Source organism: Chrysoperla carnea, chromosome 3 (assembly GCF_905475395.1).
Source record: "Chrysoperla carnea chromosome 3, inChrCarn1.1, whole genome shotgun sequence".
Taxonomy (NCBI): Eukaryota; Metazoa; Arthropoda; class Insecta; order Neuroptera; family Chrysopidae; genus Chrysoperla; species Chrysoperla carnea.
This window is the reverse complement of record NC_058339.1, coordinates 20,961,163-20,979,089: the sequence shown is the minus strand read 5'-3', so window position 1 is coordinate 20,979,089 and position 17,927 is coordinate 20,961,163.

Here is a 17,927-nt window from a genome sequence, read left to right as displayed (position 1 = left end):
GGAAAACTATAACTATATAGTAAAACTTGTTTAAAAGTATCTTACCTTTTATTATTGATTGTTTGATGATTTATTTAGAGGATTTGAGAATGAGACCTGTAACAAAAAGAATTAAATTAAAAATTTGAATATAAGTATATTTAAATGTTGTTTTATTGATTTTCTGTTCTGATAAGGAAGCACGGCATGTCAGCTATTTTTAACTTTAACTGTGGAAAATTAATGAAGTTTAAAAAAAGCTTGAACGTATTTTTTTAATATCTTTTTTAGGAGTTTTAGTTTTTGGTGACATAAAAACGTAACATTTCTTATACAACTTAGAATTCTTTCTAACTAATTTTTTTTTATAAGGTATTTCAATCAGAGTGAAACAGAACGCGATATCTTAGAAAGACAAAAAAACATAGTTATCTAAATAGTTGTTGTATAAGTGTAGTAAACCTGTCAACAACGCTACAAGGAATATTTTTATAAATTGCTCATCTGTAAGTACATACATAGATAGCAAGCAACACATGGGCACATGACATAGGAAAATCTAACAACGTTGTCGCTTGTACAATTCGCTTCTAGGCTTAAAATTCGCCGAAAAGTAATCTTGCTTTATGGCTGTTTCGTCAACTAAACGCGTCAATTAAAGTTGATGAATATTTAATTGAGAAACCTTTTCATTCATATTATTTACAGGTCAAGCTAATGAAATCATGTTATCATATTAAAAAAAGAAATGTTTGGAAAATAAAATTAGACAAGAAACTTTTCCATAAGAATGTGCTAAAAAATATTTTATAATACTATTAAAAATCATAATGATAAAGTTTTCTCATAATGCAAAAATGTAATGAAAATAGATAAATAATTACGTTTACATAAACAAGTGGAGATGTATAATTTTATTTTTGGCATGCGACAATATTTGACATTTGGATTGTATTCAAAGCACACGGAAAATAATTTGGCAGATTTATCATTATTTAGTTATTTATTTATTGTATTTAATTATTACAGTAGAATTTTTTTTTGTTTGTTTTTAACCGACTTGAAAACAATGAAGGTTTGTTATTGTTTCGTCTTTGTGGATTTTTATATCGAAGCCATTTACTTAGAAACCACATGACTGATTTTGATGATTATATTATATCATTGTGACAGATTTAAGTATACAGGATGCTCCAAATTTTCACATTGGTGGAGCAGAACCATAAAGAGGATAAAAAGAGAGATTAGATTTGCTATTTGCATGCACATGAGACGATACGAGACTAGATTTATAAGAATTTTGTTTATTCTCATTTGAATCTTTTTTCTCGGGAAAAAACTAACTAAAATATTTATTTCACCGAAATTTTTGTTGAGCTACGTCAATACATCTTATTAGACGATCTCGGTTCTTACGATAAAAAAGTGTGGTCTTTTTGTTAATTGTCGTTTATATTTTTGAGAAGATCTCCATCAATATTCGTCAGATTGAAATTTTATAATATATAGAGATTCGACCGAATTTTTTTACAGGCTAAGAATAGGGCTTGCAATTAAATTCCAAAGTTTCAGAAATTTTAAGCGTGTTAAACACGAGATAATTAAGGTCTAAGTTTCCAACATTTTGATTAATTTACGTCAAAGTTAATATCTCGAAAACAAAAGGACCTGGAACTACTTTTTTTTCTAAGAAAATGCCTTTTGACTCTCCTTCTTTTTTTCAATTTTGTCGGGAGAGTTTTTTAATACTGTATAAAATAGTTGCGAGAACAATGAGTTTAACATGCTTTGATACTAGAAATAGCGAACTTTGAACCTAGAATTATCTCGCGAACTAAACGAAGAAAAATTCTGCCTGTGAAAAAAATAAGCCAAGCCTGTCGAAGTGCTTTTATGCTGGAAGTACTTTTAAACTCTCAAAATATTAAAAAATACTGATTTTTTTGTATCCTTACTTCGTTTATGGTAAATGGGATTCAAAAACTGAATGAATTTTCCCTAATAAATTTATCCTCTACTTTTCCCTATTCTTAAATGTAGTAGTTTTGGGGCTTCACATAAAAGTACAAAATAATTTTAAAACAAATACTTCTACCAATAATTACATTGGGACAAATTCCAATGAATCGAGTTCTAGTTAGAAATGCGGTTGATATCGACACTTCAAACGTCTTTTGATTGCTTCAGTCTAACTATTTTCATGCATTTATTTTATATGATGTGTGCATTTCTTTAAGTCGGTTCTTTTTTTTTTTAATTTTACATTTTTCTATTAAGCCTTATCTTTGGTTCATTTTCATTAGATTCATACTTACTGATAATTAAGAACAAAATTAATGAATGTATCCTTAGGGTATACAAATGATAAATGAAAATTGGATATAACATGACATGGTTAAAACAGGTAAATAAATCGTTTTGCCAAAAATATTTGTCTAACAAGAAGTGTACTTTTTATTATTTTTATATATATATACATTATGTAGACATAAGTGAATCAATTGACATTACAAATGATATCACAATGTTTCTTCAAGGTGATTTCAAAATAGTTTTAAGTAATTTATTTAATTGTATTTTTTTTAAATACAAATTTTTAATATTTTTATGTGAAATAACAAAAGTATGATTTATGAATGATAAATTATAAAATTCATAATATATAAAGAATACACTTTAATCTTAAAGCTCATTATATAAAGCAAAGAGAAGGGAAAATTAAAAGCGTGGAAATTTTTCACATTTTACAACGTTCCCAACAAATTTTTTTACGTTGAAATACCTCCATCGTAAGTGCATAAAGTTTGGAGGAGGTAGGTCTAAACATAATAATTTTAAAACTCCGTTAAGCAGTTTTTCGTTTCAAACGATTTTTTAATGAAGACATAATATATAGCGTGCATTAAAAAAGAGTTGAAATAAATGAAAATAAAATAAATCCACAATAAATACCATTTTATCTCCAATGATGACCTTTCATCGTTCGACTTTTGAACGAGCTTATTCATATGTTAGCAAACTATTTAGTTTGAAAAGAAAAATAAAATAAGTGTAGCCCATTATACTTACGGGTACCGCTCAATAGCGAATTCTTAGAAACACGTATTTTGATGTCTTCACGTTAATTAAAAACCGATCAAACTACAAACTGATAAAAAGGTTGTGTAGTGAGCGTATTGTATTATGACTAAATTTGTGATAACTTTTTCTAATAGAAATAAATCAGTTATGTCTATTTATATTTTATTACTCTAAAATCTAAATTCTAAAGTGAAATAAATTACCTGCGATTAAAATAATGTAAACAAATACTAAACTGCCAATAATACTGTTCCCTTCTTTAATAGAGCAGTCCTTAGCCCAAATATTGGGTCGATACCATGTTTTTATAACGGACTAAAAAGTATAAAATAATTTTTACTTTTGATAGCTATTAAAATACTTGTATAAGATTTGAAACGAAAAAAATGAGGCGTTCCACCATAAAAACCTACTCGTTCAGCACAATTTCAGCAACGATTTCTTTCATTTCATTAGATGCACCTCATATTTTTCGTTTCCAATCTTGCAAGTATTTTATAAGCTGTCAAAAGTAAAACTAATTTTATACTTTTGAGTCCATTATAAAAACATGGTACATAAAAAATTTTTCTCATTTTATTTCATAATAATTTTAAAATCAAATAATGATTATACTTTCTTATTTCAATTTACAAAAATAAAATTTGAAAAAAATGCGCAAATTTTTTTAAACTGATATTTTAATGTTTTTTTAGTCTCGTGTTTATTGTTTATTATAAGTAAGACACTTGTGTCTTCCTACACAAATTTTGAATCAGAAATATAGTATTTTTAGGAAATTTTGGCGCTATGACAATTTAAAATGTCTTATAAATAGTTTAAAAAAGTATATCATTTGACTAACAACAAATCTATGATTCATCAAGTATATAATTTGTTTATTTATACATATAAATTAATTTTGTTAATTGTTTTGAAACATCATAAACATACACAAATTTTTAATTCATCTATAATTCACTTTTCATTTTTTATGATGTTGATGCAGCCAGCAAAGTCGGCCAAGTAGGAAGGAAAAATTGTATTGTAAAAAATTTCCAAGTATTAATTTTATAGCTATTGTTGTGTATAAGAATAGAACGTATTATTATGCTTTGGAAATTTTATTTAAACTTAAAATCTTTTTTGAATACTTGTGATATCTATACAGGATGAGCCATTATTTCACACATACGTATTGTAATTTTTAATTAGTTGATGCCCTTGGCTGGACATTTCCTTAAATAATAATTATTAATTCAATCATCCCTAACTCCCATGCATCTAATCCCTTTAAATTATTGGTATAGGTGTTCATAAAACCACGTAATTAATTCATTTTCGTTTGTTCACCCTCCTTTCCGTCGTCACGATAACTCAACATTGAAAAGAGATATCGAGTTGAAATTTTTATCGCGTATTCAGGACATAAAAAATTACGTTGAGTTTGTAAACGAGCAATATTGTAAAATTGGGTTATTGGATACGACCTTTTAAACCATAAAAGATAGAATAAAAGTTTAATAATTTAAAAATAAACAAATTTATTTATTTTGAAAATTTCGTATGAAAGTTTTTTGAAGACCCGCGTTATTTAAACCAATGCCTAAATAAACGACTACACATGTAAACATACTGTAATATTTTAAGAGAATCAATATTGTTTGTGCTGCATATTAAATATCCACTAATGAATAGAACGATGAAAATTTGTGACAGGAGACGAGATTCAGCAGTAAATTGTATAATATGTAAAATAGTAAGTTGGTAGTTTAACCACGAAGTAATGGTTCTGTTTTCACTTCGTGTTTAATTTTATATTCAGAAAGGAATAACATAATAAATTTCGATTTTTGCCCCAATTTCCTAGATTTTTATATTTTATAAATACGTTTTTCGACTACCAAGTAGTCATCATCAGTATGAATTAGCTAATCGTAATTACTCTTATTATGTATGTTACTCGTTGCTGAAATTGGTGGCGGACTGCACATTGATATTTTCGTGTACCTACAATTTATACTGTTCAATGTATCTGTCAAATTGTAGTGTCAGTGTCGCCAGCCAATCAGATTCCTTCAGTTCACTAGTGTTATGAGCATCACTAGGGCAATGAGCATGACCAAAGGTCAAAGTAGAAGACAAATTATTACAAGATTTAAAAAACATATGGAACATTTAAAATATGGAAGAATAGAAAAATCATGTGTAGCCGCTCACGTTATCGAAAATGACCGTAAAATTGACAAATCGAAAATAAAACTCCTAAAATCAGTACCAAATCCTTGCGAATTAGACGCTTATGAAAGCATCTACATTCAAAAACTGGGTAATGAGACAATGAACTTGGACAAGGGCCCTATTCCAAATTCGGATTTAATAAAAATTGCAAAATCAAGGTTGAATTTCTAAAATTGTTACTACGTTGGATTATTTATAATATAATAGCAAAGCACCGACGTGTTTTTCTAAAAATTTCTAAAAATGTTTTGGAAATGCTCTAAGGACAAGGGAAATAATCAAACAAGTTAAAACGTACCCATTTAAGATAATATAGAAATGCTTGTGTCTAGTTAGATATCCACAGAACCTAATTAGGTAGATTTACCTGTACGTTAAATCTGTATTTGCATGAAGTAAATAATCCGTAGAAACAGAGTTAGAGCTATATCTATAAAAGCTCTCTCTAGATTGTTAAATTGTTTCACTATCAAATTGAACAAATGCAACATTACACTTTGATAAAGGATTTAGGTCTGATTAAAACAAAAAATGACATCTTGGCAGTCGTGAGGACTGCAATTAATTGGGAAAGGAATGACAGTACTTGAAAATTTTACTATTTATTTCTAATAGAACGTGATACAAGGTGGTTTCTTTTTGAGGAGTATACCAAACTTTTCTCTACGATTTTTGTCGAAAAGGCTGCGCTTTGAAATTAGCATGATGACGCTATTTTGAGTTATCGTTCTGAAAAAGTGCAGCAGGGAATTTTTCGGGCACTGTGACCACTTGATAATATAAATAATTATTAAACAATAAAATATTTTGTCCGACAAAATTACTGCGCCGATGAGCTTGTATACCACCTCGAACATGCCGTACTTAAGTATCTTTGTTTTTGAATACGTACATAGATCACTTTTGCTGAATTGTTTAATAAATATTAACGCTATCAAGTGGTCATACGTGTGAAAAATTCCCTGCTGCGTTTTTTCAAAACGATAACTCAAATATGACGTCAACAAACTCATTTGAAAATACAGTCTTTTCGAAAAAAAAAATCGTAGAGAAGAGTTTGGTAGACTCGTCAAAAACAAGCCACTCACGAAGTTTCAAGTATGTATTTATCATTTTAGAAAATTCCATGCTGTCCCACGGCCCATAAAAAAAAATACATTGAGAAAAATACTTTAAAAAAAAAATACACAATTTGATTGGTTTTTATCGAATTAAAATGTTATTTTAATGAGATGAGTTTTTTTTTTATTAAAAAAATTATGATCTACTGTCCATAAATAGGTAAGCAATTTGCTATTTTCAATCAAAAATAATATTGTTTGAAACGTATCCAAACAATGCATGAAAATGTTACGTAATTAGATTCACGGAACATTCTATCACTAAATTGATTGCACTTATGTGTTCAATGGAAAATTTTTTAACATCACAATACAGTGTCTATGTTTTACCTACTCATTAATTCATTACTTTTTACTAACCTTGTGTTATCTTTTCAAACAGAATTGTCTGAATATTTTATAAAACCTTTATCAGTTAATAATTAACCAAGATTAAACTAGTGAATACACTAGAAATAAGCTGGAATTAGTTGCAAGGTATAGAGAAAAATATGGCTCCAACTAGGGAGCTTAAAAGAAACTTTTAAGTTGAAATAGTCAGTCTTGTATAAGCACGCTTTTATTAGCTTGGTATTTATATCTATGTATCTATGTAACGGAATTATTGCACATGAGTTTCATCCACTTCAAAATTTTCGCATTAAGTTGAAGCTTTGCAACTAATTAAGGACTGATGACAATATAATAATTTAATGGAATCTTCAGGATCAACGATTAACTAAAAAATATTTGATGGTGGAAGCGCAGATAACATTTCATAATATTATTATTAATAGTTTAAAAAAACTAAAAAAAACACGCTTTTGTAACTAGCTGACCTTAAAAGTAGAAAATAATTCATATAAGTAAAACAATATTGGTTTAAAAAAGCATTTTTGGATTTTTTAAGTGAAAACTTCTTTAGTCGCAGTGGGCGTTTTTATTACAATACTTTTTAATAGAGGGTAAACATTCTAGTTTGGTTGCCACCATGATTTGGATCGTCACTTTGGAAGCGACATTCGTACCGTAATATTTCAAGGGTGGTTTGTTTTTTGTTTATTACAAAAATTATTTATTTTCTAATGTAATAATATCTAACTGTCGACCAAATTTAAATTCCTGAGAAGATGCGTATAAAATAAAGAGTGCCTCTTTTTTTATAAAAACAATTTTTCTAATAGAAATATATTTCAACGGAAGAATACAATTTTATAATTTATGTTCTCTGATATTTTGTATCAGTTTTGATATTGTCCTATGTTTACACGATCTACTACTATTTACTTACAACGTTTCAACTTATTTTATTCTTCATCAGGCTCTTGAAAATACCTATCATTTATTTATTGTATATTTTGTAGCATTTTTAAAGGTCTCCGCAATATTAGATAGGACAAAGACTTTTTGTGAAAGTTTTTCTAATCCATCCTGAAATTTTCTTTGGAATATTCTGATCAAAAGCTCTCAGGATCACAAAAATTTTTAACGAGCTATGGGCGATTAAACCTATACATATATTTATAGTACTATATATGACTAGGAAAATGGATTTCTGTCAAACATTTGAAACCACCCCCAAAATATTCTTCGGATCGTTCTGATTAATAGCTCCCACAGCCACAAAATTTGTTAACTGGTAGTTTTTGAACTACGGGCTATATAACTATAATGTATGTATAGCTTTGATTACCAGTAACTCGAATATTACGTACAAAAATTTTGTGGCCGTGAGAGGGTTTTGATAACATCGATCTGAATAATTTTTTGGGGTAGGTAAAAGAATCAATTGACAAAATACGATCCTAAAATTTTTCACTCTCAACTCTATCTAGCGCTTGCTCTATAAATGGGGAAAGATTAATTATATGTAGCTCACTAAGTACAATTATTGGGAATTTTATTATTAACTAAGGAAAATGATAATTTTTAACATAGCATTCATAATTACAATTAATAATTTTTCCGTATTATCTATAGATAATATCTGACTAGGTAAGTGACGCAATAAACGATGTTTTTACTTTTATATACAGTCAAACCTGGATAAGCGAGAGTACAAGGGAGCACAATCTCATTCTTGCTTTAAGAGGTTTCTCACTAACTCGAGTTTCTCGCTAAAGCAGGTAGATGGGTAGCGTTTCTCTCCTATAGAGGTACGCAGCAATAACAAGTCACAGCAAGTACGAATGTAGTAAATATGTAGTAAATATATTTTTATTGTAGCTATAGTTCCTCCTAAATAATATAAATAAATAAAGCTCGACTGTCGCTTATAAAGGTATAGATAAGTAGCAGTCTCACTCACGGAGGTCCATGAGGGAAAAACGACTCTCTCTTATAGAGGTTTCTATTTCTCGCTAATAGAGGTTTTGGGAGCTTAAAATGACGGGTCCTGGCTATTACTCTCACTTATAGAGTTTTCTCACTTATCCAGTTCTCACTTACCCAGGTTTGACTGTAGTTGTTCTCCGTTTAGCAAGCGCAGTTGTACTATACACTGATATAAAGAGAATGTAATTCTAAGCAGGAAATTTTTAGTTATTAGATGTGTGAACAAGATAAGATTTTACTGGCGTATTTATAGCTAAAAAAACTTTATTTTGCCAACCTTGTAAGCGATTCTCGAAAATGTTAGCTTATAAAAAAATTTATTCGAATTAAATGTGAACTAATAAAATGAAAATATTCTAACCTAAAAAAGATACATTATGATGGAACTAATTTATTATTCAATATCGAGAATATTGAAAATATTCCTCAATTTTATTTTTATTTAGTGTCAGGATATTTCGACACATAAGTTAACAATAATTTTATAAGAAGATGGAAGCACAACCAATTCATAGTTTATATATTGTGTACAGCAGACTGAAGAAAGCATAAGAATATTTTGCAAAATTGGCGGTGTGGTGATGTTGTTTAGAAATTCTTTGGCACATTGCCCACTTGTATACGTTAGTATGAAAAAAAATAGAGTGAAATAAGAAAAGTGTTCTTCTATAATATAACAACAAACATCAGAATAAAACAGCAGCATCGGTTTAATATAACAAAAACATTCTACAGAGCGTTCAAAAAATCATTGTATAAAAGGTCATTGTGAATTATTTCAAATTAAAACTGTGATTTTTAACACTGTTCCTTATGGAAGAACTTACAATAATGTCAATTGTACAAAAATTAACCGGTGATTGAGCTTCAAAAAAGTTTTCATCATGAAGAAAATTTATCACAGATTCTGTTTATGCAAAGAAAACATTAACTTACGGAGCTTTTCAAAAAGAAAACATAAAAAAATTTTGGTTTTTGACGTTTAAACTAGTCAAATTGACGTATAAATTTTATATTTTTCGATATTTTTAAAACATTAAAAAACATTTACGTGATACAAATATTATTTTTATTCATAACTTAGATTTAAATTCAATGAATATAAATTAGTTGGTAACTTGACTAGTCATGTGACAACCGATCTACTTTAAAATTCACAATTTCACATCCAATAATCAGATTTCTTTTCGTTTTATCTCTGTTTTTACTTCTCCATCAGCAAAATTCGAATTTATAAACGTCTAGTTTTAAGCAGAGAAACACTGAAATGTGAGAAAACTTAAAGTTTTTAACTCGACCTACTATAGCAAATAAGTTAAGTTAGGCCATATCGTGAAAATCTTATTGAAATCGTATTAGTTGTATCTGAGATTGGTTATCCTAATTTATACATTTGTAAATAAATAAACCAACTCTTTACATGAAACTCCTTTCTTAATTAAATAAAACTAGTAAAGCTAGATCCGTGCTGAATTTCGCAGTGCGGTTACCGTGGATTAAAACAGGCTAGAGAAATAGCAGACCTCAAGGGCTCATGGCTTCAATTTATCTTCTTATTTACCATTTAAAACCGAACGCTCTGTATACATAATAGAACTAACTATTCGCTTAAGTTCCGTAAATATAAAGCAATTCAATCAGAAATTTATATATAATATATCTATTAGTGTAAGAGCCAATGTCATAAAGACAAAATAGAATCCAATTATTTTGTAAGTAGTGTTTACCAGCGGTTTTGTAAGTTATTTTACGAATAACAAACACAGTACATAAAATTTAGAAATTTAGAATTATTTAACTTTTATTTTTTATTCTTTCAAATGATGTGTATTTTTCAAAATATTGTAAGCATTCCGTATGAAAAAAATCATCAGTACATTTTGGTTCTACACTGGAACAACTATAAAGAGGCAGCCACAGACATGTGAAACATAGTTTTTTTTCATCTTCACTCTCTATAAATAAATGCTGAACTTTAAATCTTTTTACATAATGCTTGCTCATTGCTCTTGGACTATATCTATTGTGACATAGACAACAAACAGAATATCGATTTATTTTAAGACAACATTATGACAGAAAATAACAGCATAATAATATTCATGTATTTATTTTTATTTATTTTGATAAAATAAGTTCATTGCAGATTAGATGACCGGAATATGTGTGGCTATTCTAAGTAATATAACCAAGTCGTTTAAGATTTACAATTCGTATTCGAGCAAGAAGGCTGCACCGAGTTAATAAATTTGATGCTACCTATCCATTCATGTTTTGCGAGACAACCATGACGAAAATTCTCTAAATACTCCATTTGGTTCGAGATTTAATCTCGATGATAAATGCTAGATAGGACGATAACGATCACAAGAACTATACTAATTCAGAACTGGGGGCTCTAGAATAAAACTAAGCTTTTAGCAATAAATGTTAGCAAACCTTGTAAATGGTATGGCTATCTTATACACATTAGTTAAGCAATAAGGTGTCTAAAACTATTTTGTAGAATGATTATCAGTATCAATTTAACATACGTTGTTTATCGCTTAAAATTATTATTTGATAAAATTAAGGCCAACCCAAATTACAATATGTTAAAAAAACATTTTAAATTGTTTATTAATACACCTAACCAATTTAATTTTTCAGAAAAGTTTCAAATAATTGAAAACGTGCAAAACTATAATTTGAATTTGTTACTTTACTTGGATAATAAAAAAAGTATAATGGAAAATATTAAATTCAATAAAAAGCACGTGTTTTGCATGAAGTATATATTAATTTATGTACATAAACACATGTCTAATTAATATTTATTAAGCAATATTACTGGGTCGTGATTTTTAATGATTTGTTTGTTATAATCTTTAGTAGCATTTGACACTGGTCTTATAACTTTACAAGTACTCGTGCCTATGTAACCAAAGATGTAGTTGATTTGTACACCTTATTAATTTGCTGATATTATATGTTACATCTATATTTACAATTTTTATGGACTAAATATGTAATACAGGCTTAAAATAAAATTTATTGTAAAAAGGCGTAATTCAACAGTTCTTTATGTTAAGGAGAATAAATTGTTGTGATCGCAATAGAAATAGTGAAAAAACTAAACCAATTTCGGGATTAAGATACATCAAAAGTTGAAAAATTCGGTTACAGTAAAAATTTTTTAATATTTCTAGCTCAAAAATTAACAATAGTTTGCAAAAATATCAACTGGTTCGGTAAGCAGTTATAACTTTAATTTGTATAGGTACCTTTCATAGTCATTGGGGTAATCTTTATCAAACACGGCAATAAACACGGGTTTAGTTGGGAGTAGCCACACTAAAACTGCGATTGGATAAAAAAAGCATTATAAAATATTTAGAATAACAATAACACACGCTTTTAACATCTCATTGGAAGACTCTCATTTTATTTTTAACAACTTCGCCAAAGAGATATTTCACAGTTGGGTACGTACAAAAAAATTTGTATGCGCCTATTTTATGGATGGAAACTTTAGAGATGCTAATTGTGTAAAAAATTTGCATTTAGTAGTGTTATCGACATTGTTGACTTAATTCAACGTTATAGATCAAAGCGATAAATCAATAATTTAGTTTACGCCTGTATGTATCATATTAAAACATCAATTAAAATCGAGAGACCATGATGTAAATAAATGTATGCATGATTAAAAGTAAACAAAAACAAAAAGTAATAGTTGATCATTAATAACAATTTTGTTGAAGAATAGTCTCATTAATTAACGCAAAATTTATTAAATTCCCTTTTCGCTGTTTTTTTCCGATAAAAACATTAAAAATTTGTTTAAATATGAAATAATTAATGATAGTTGCATCATTGATCGTTAAACAGACAACAACCGGAGATGATTCAATAATTTTTATTATAAATTTACATAAATTTTAAAAAACAATTCATAAATTTGGAATTTGAATGAAGACACTTTAACATATTTATAACAAAAAATCGCATAGCATATAAAAAATTTATTAAAACGTAATTAATTTCATCATACAAAATAAAATCTTATAATTAACAAAAATTGATAAACATTTTTTTAACAAGTTATGGATAAAATAATCGACTTTAGTCAATGACAAATATTATAATTCTGTGTATTTTTCCGTCTAATCTAAAGCTTCATACACATTATTTCGAAAGAATGTAATTTGTCTATAGAAAAGCACTGATTGTCATTGTAAAAAAAAAATTTTCATGGTGGGGGAAACGGACGAATTTTGCCGACTTAAATTCTGTCGAGGAAGTTAATGAATTCGTTATTTTATTATTATTTTCGTTTATATATCGGCAGCTACTAACAGAAACTTCGTGCCAATCGAAACGTTTGTCTCTTGATTATTTGAAAGATATAAATAAATTGTTTAGGGCATATTAAATCGTAGCTTTGGAACGAATTCAATTCTGCTCAATATGTTTAAAGAAAATCATTGACAATTTTTGTATTTTGTTTTCAATGATTTTCTTTAACATGTTCGATAACTCACAAACCAATCGTATAAACATCGAAAAATTTGATCACGCTTTTCTTTCAAGCAATATATGTTCTGAAAATCATACGCAGTTCGATCGATTTGCATAGATACCGGTTTATTACCATCAATAAAAACATAACCTCAACAAGCAAGATGCAAATAGAAGAAAAACAACGTTACGCACAAATAAATAACACAAAAACCGCAGTACGCAGAAGTGTTACGCAGGTAAATATACACATTAAACAAAAAAAAAAATTAAAACTTACCCTAAAATATTCTCAAAAACAAACATAAAAAAAACTAGATTTTCACTTTTAAAAACCAATAAAACGTTTCACAAAAAAATATTGTTGACCACTTTTAATTTAAAAAAAAAAAAAAAAAAAAAAAATAGATAAATTTAATTTAAATAAAAAAAATAAAATGTAACAAAATTACAAAAATATAACAAAATAAAACAAAATATTACACATTAAAAGTATGTATTGTAATAACAACAAGTTGTATTAAACTAAATGATAATGATGATAAATAATAATTCTAAATGAATAAAATATTATTTAATTATTTTAATTATAATTATTGTCGTCATCATACGTTTGTTCATATGTATACAATAAATATATATATATACACTTACATGGATACACTCATACGTATACATTTATGTTGTAACCTCATATAGTCAAAGCTCCTTGATTATAGTAAAACTATCAAAAAATTATTATTAAAAAAAAAAACACAAATCATCTACTATGTCAATCGACCATGAATCCATTTCAATTTTTTTTGTATATTATTATTATATTATTATTAAGGATATGTGAGTGTGTGTGATCAAGTCATTTCAGGTAAACAAGTAAAAAACAAGTGAAAACAAACAATTGACTGAGTTAATTGTTGAAATACCATGTATAGACAGTGTTGATTACTCTGACACATTACACATACATATTTGTCACACACATATAACTGATATACCCATATATTAATACAATTTGCGCATAATATGCGCTCTCATGGGTAAACAGTGATGTTTAAGAAAAAATATTTCAAACAAAAGTTGTTTATTTTTTTATAAGGAACATTTTTTACATTTTAACTTTAGTTCTATCTCTAATGGTTTACAAGATGGATCCTACGGAACCAAGACCCAATTGCCCTATGTTGCTCATTTACGAACTCGACCTCACTTTTTACGTCCTCAGCACGCTTTAATTTTCAGCTTGATATCTCTTTTCGTTTTTGAGTAATCGTGATGATAGACGGACAGACAGACGATAGACGATAGGCAGACAGACAACCGGAAATGGACTAATTAGATGATTTTATGAACACCTATACCAAAATTTTGTTCATAGCATCAATATTTTTAAGCGTTACAAACTTGGGACTAAACTTAATATACCTTGGTATATTTCATATACATCGTATAAATATATTTTTTCTATTTTTAACCCACGAACTAAAAAAAGGGGTGTTATAAGTTTGACCGCTATGTGTGTATGTCTGTCTGTCTGTCTGTGGCATCGTAGCGCCTAAACGGGTGAACCGATTTAGATTTTTTTAGTTTTTTTGAAAGGTAATTTAATGGAGAGTGTTCCTAGCTTTGTGCAAATTTAGGTTTCCGTATTTGCTTACAAATTTGCATAAATAGATAACTTGAAATTTTAATAAAATATTCTTTTAGTCCACCTATAAAAAAGTGTCAGGCTCATACATCCTTAAATGGGTCATTTTTTTCTGTTTCGTTTCGTCATATTTTTTCCATTGTAATAAAGACAATAGAAAATATTTTTTTATGCAGATCAACTTACTAATAATGTAGGTGCTGGCACGTGCTCTATAAGGTGTTTCACCTGTTTTTTAAAAAGTAAAAAATTTTTTATTTTTTCATCCACATCTGCTATGTGTTTTAAAAAATGCAGATAGCAGGAATCTGACAGTGCGAACAATTATAAATTGGTTCTATGGTTCTAAAGCAAAGAAAATGGCTTGTACTTCATATAATACTTACCCAATCCATAGAAAAAAGTCCTTACTTAAAACTGTCAAAGCTGTCTACCGTCTAGCATATCCAAAAATGAGATAATTTAATTGAGAACCAATTTCTAAAAAGTTTCTTATGTCGCCCTCTACATTCAAAATTATCAACAATTCTTTTTAACTAGTTTTATTACAATAAACCGGTTTGGATGAATGTGTGATTTGCGATATTATCATATCAATTAAAAATATACATTTATTGATGGTATTGAATATCATTTAATTTATAAAAAAATATTTTTGATAATGAATTGGAGTGACTGTAATATTTTTATTATACGTAAATCGGTTAAGCATGAAAAATACCTTCTACAAATAGGATGCGATATGCTAAAATAAAAATAATAAGAGTTGAGATTAAAACAGAGAACGTATTCAAGGTTATGTAAAGATCATTTTTGTTTATTCATTACAGCAGTAATTACACACATTATATAATTTTTAAGAGTACTTATCAATATTTAATAAACACATTGAAGGCGTTATTGCTGTTATTCAAACAAAAATATTTTCCATGAAATTTAAATACTGATTGTATCATTAATTTGCAAACATTTTACACTTTTACCAATTTTGATTTTTGATAGACTTATTAATATGGCCAACAGCCTATTTCTTTTTGGCACAGTTTTCTGCGATTTCTTTTGCGAAATCGTCGTCAAAATTACCCCATCTATCGATAAAAATGTTGCGATATCTCAGAAACTCTGCCTTCAATCATTAAATTAACCTGATTTTTATACTTTTTGAATCAAAATTATCCCACCCACCGAGTTTCGTCAAATTCCAAAACAAAATATTTTTCCCGATTTTTTCAAAGGGGTACCCCTTAAACAAATTGCAAAAAATCGAAAAATTTTTTTAATCTCCAATTTCGATAAAACTCAGTATATAAGGTAATTTTGACACAAAAAGTACAAAAATCGGGTGCATTTGATGACTGATCGAATAGTTTTTGAGATACGGACTAAAATCGATCCAAATATTGCGATAGCTCAGAAACTCTGCATCCAATCATTTAATTAACCTGTCCAGTCTGGCTTTCAGATTTTATGTGGCATAATTTATTGATAGGGAAAAAGCGATTAAAAATATTGAGCAGAAGAGACATTGATATAAAAAATTACAAAAAACTAGTACAAACTTATAGCCAAACAATAGTTCAAATTTATAGCCAATTTAACTTAGAACACGGGGTACATACGAATTAAATATTCCATTTGAAGTTGAACTATGTTCATACACGTATTGTATGATGTAAAGTTCCACTAATAAATTAACACGTTCGTAGTGTCATATTAAAAAAAAATTTGTAATTTTCTAAGTAAATATGACTTGTATGTAATCTTTTGATTCATTTTTTATGTATTTAAAACAAAAAATTTTTTTTTAAGAACTGTATAGTTCAGCTTATCTAAAGTGTAAAATAAATAATTGAATGATAAAATTATTGAAATATTTTATCATAATAAAAAATATAAAATTCATAAGAGACGGCGTTATCATTCCAAATATACACGGAATGAAATACAAGGCGCTTTCCAATAGATATTATTTTATACCAGGAACACAAAATACCCAATAGCGTGTACTGAATAATAAGAACAGTAGGGGATCGGACTAAAGTTTTTTTACTCCTTAAGGTGAAGAATTCTCACTGGACGTGCAGAAAAGTGATGTTGGTTTTTAAAAATTTTTACTAGTATGCAAGATATGAACGTTTAAAATTCTTAAGTAAACAAAGAGGTACGTACCCACTAGTGACGTCATAAGTATGTATCGCCATAGAGATCACATATAAAACATTGTTTTGCTAAAAGAAGATGGGAAACCTTAGAATGGAATCTTTGATTGCTTATAGCTTCTTCGTTTTTTAATCAATTTTAATTTCATTTTCAAATTTTGTCATGGTATCAAGCCTAGTTTTACATTTTTATCCGGACAATATGGCCAATTCGACATCAGGATTTTTAGCTTTTTGACTAATTGATGATAACAACAAGAACATTTATTTTTTTGCGTTGCGTACTTTTACATACCTTTGCCTACTTTTACGTACCTTTGCTTACTAGACTCCATATTGCATTTAACGGAAATAGCTTCAATTTGTGAAACATTCTCGAAAAACGATTAAAATTCTAGAAACTACCTTAGAAAATTTTCGAAAACCGGAAAAAAGGCAGCCGTAAGCCCGCTATATTTGTGTTGCTTTTATAAACACTTCTAATTTATACAAAAAAATAATTCAGGCACGGACATTTAACACTTTCTATTCAGAGTATCTCAACAACTAACTCAGTTGATTGTTTTCACTTGTTTTTTATTTAATTTAATTCCAAAAATATATAAATCATTTTATTTAACCTTGCATTTATTTATCACACACATATAATGAATTAAGTTTGCCAAATTAATTGCATACAAAGTTAATTTAGTAAACAAAAATGACTTTTCATTAAAATAATTCTTCATTAATTTCCCTTTGCTCAACCTACAACATTAATTTGTATACTAATGAATTATGTTAACGTGAAATTAAATGATAATTTGGCCAGATAAAATTTATTTTCTTTGGTAAGTGTTTTATGCGTCTTAAAAACCTTACACTGAAACACTTATAATATTAGATACACGTGCATTTCAATAATTTATT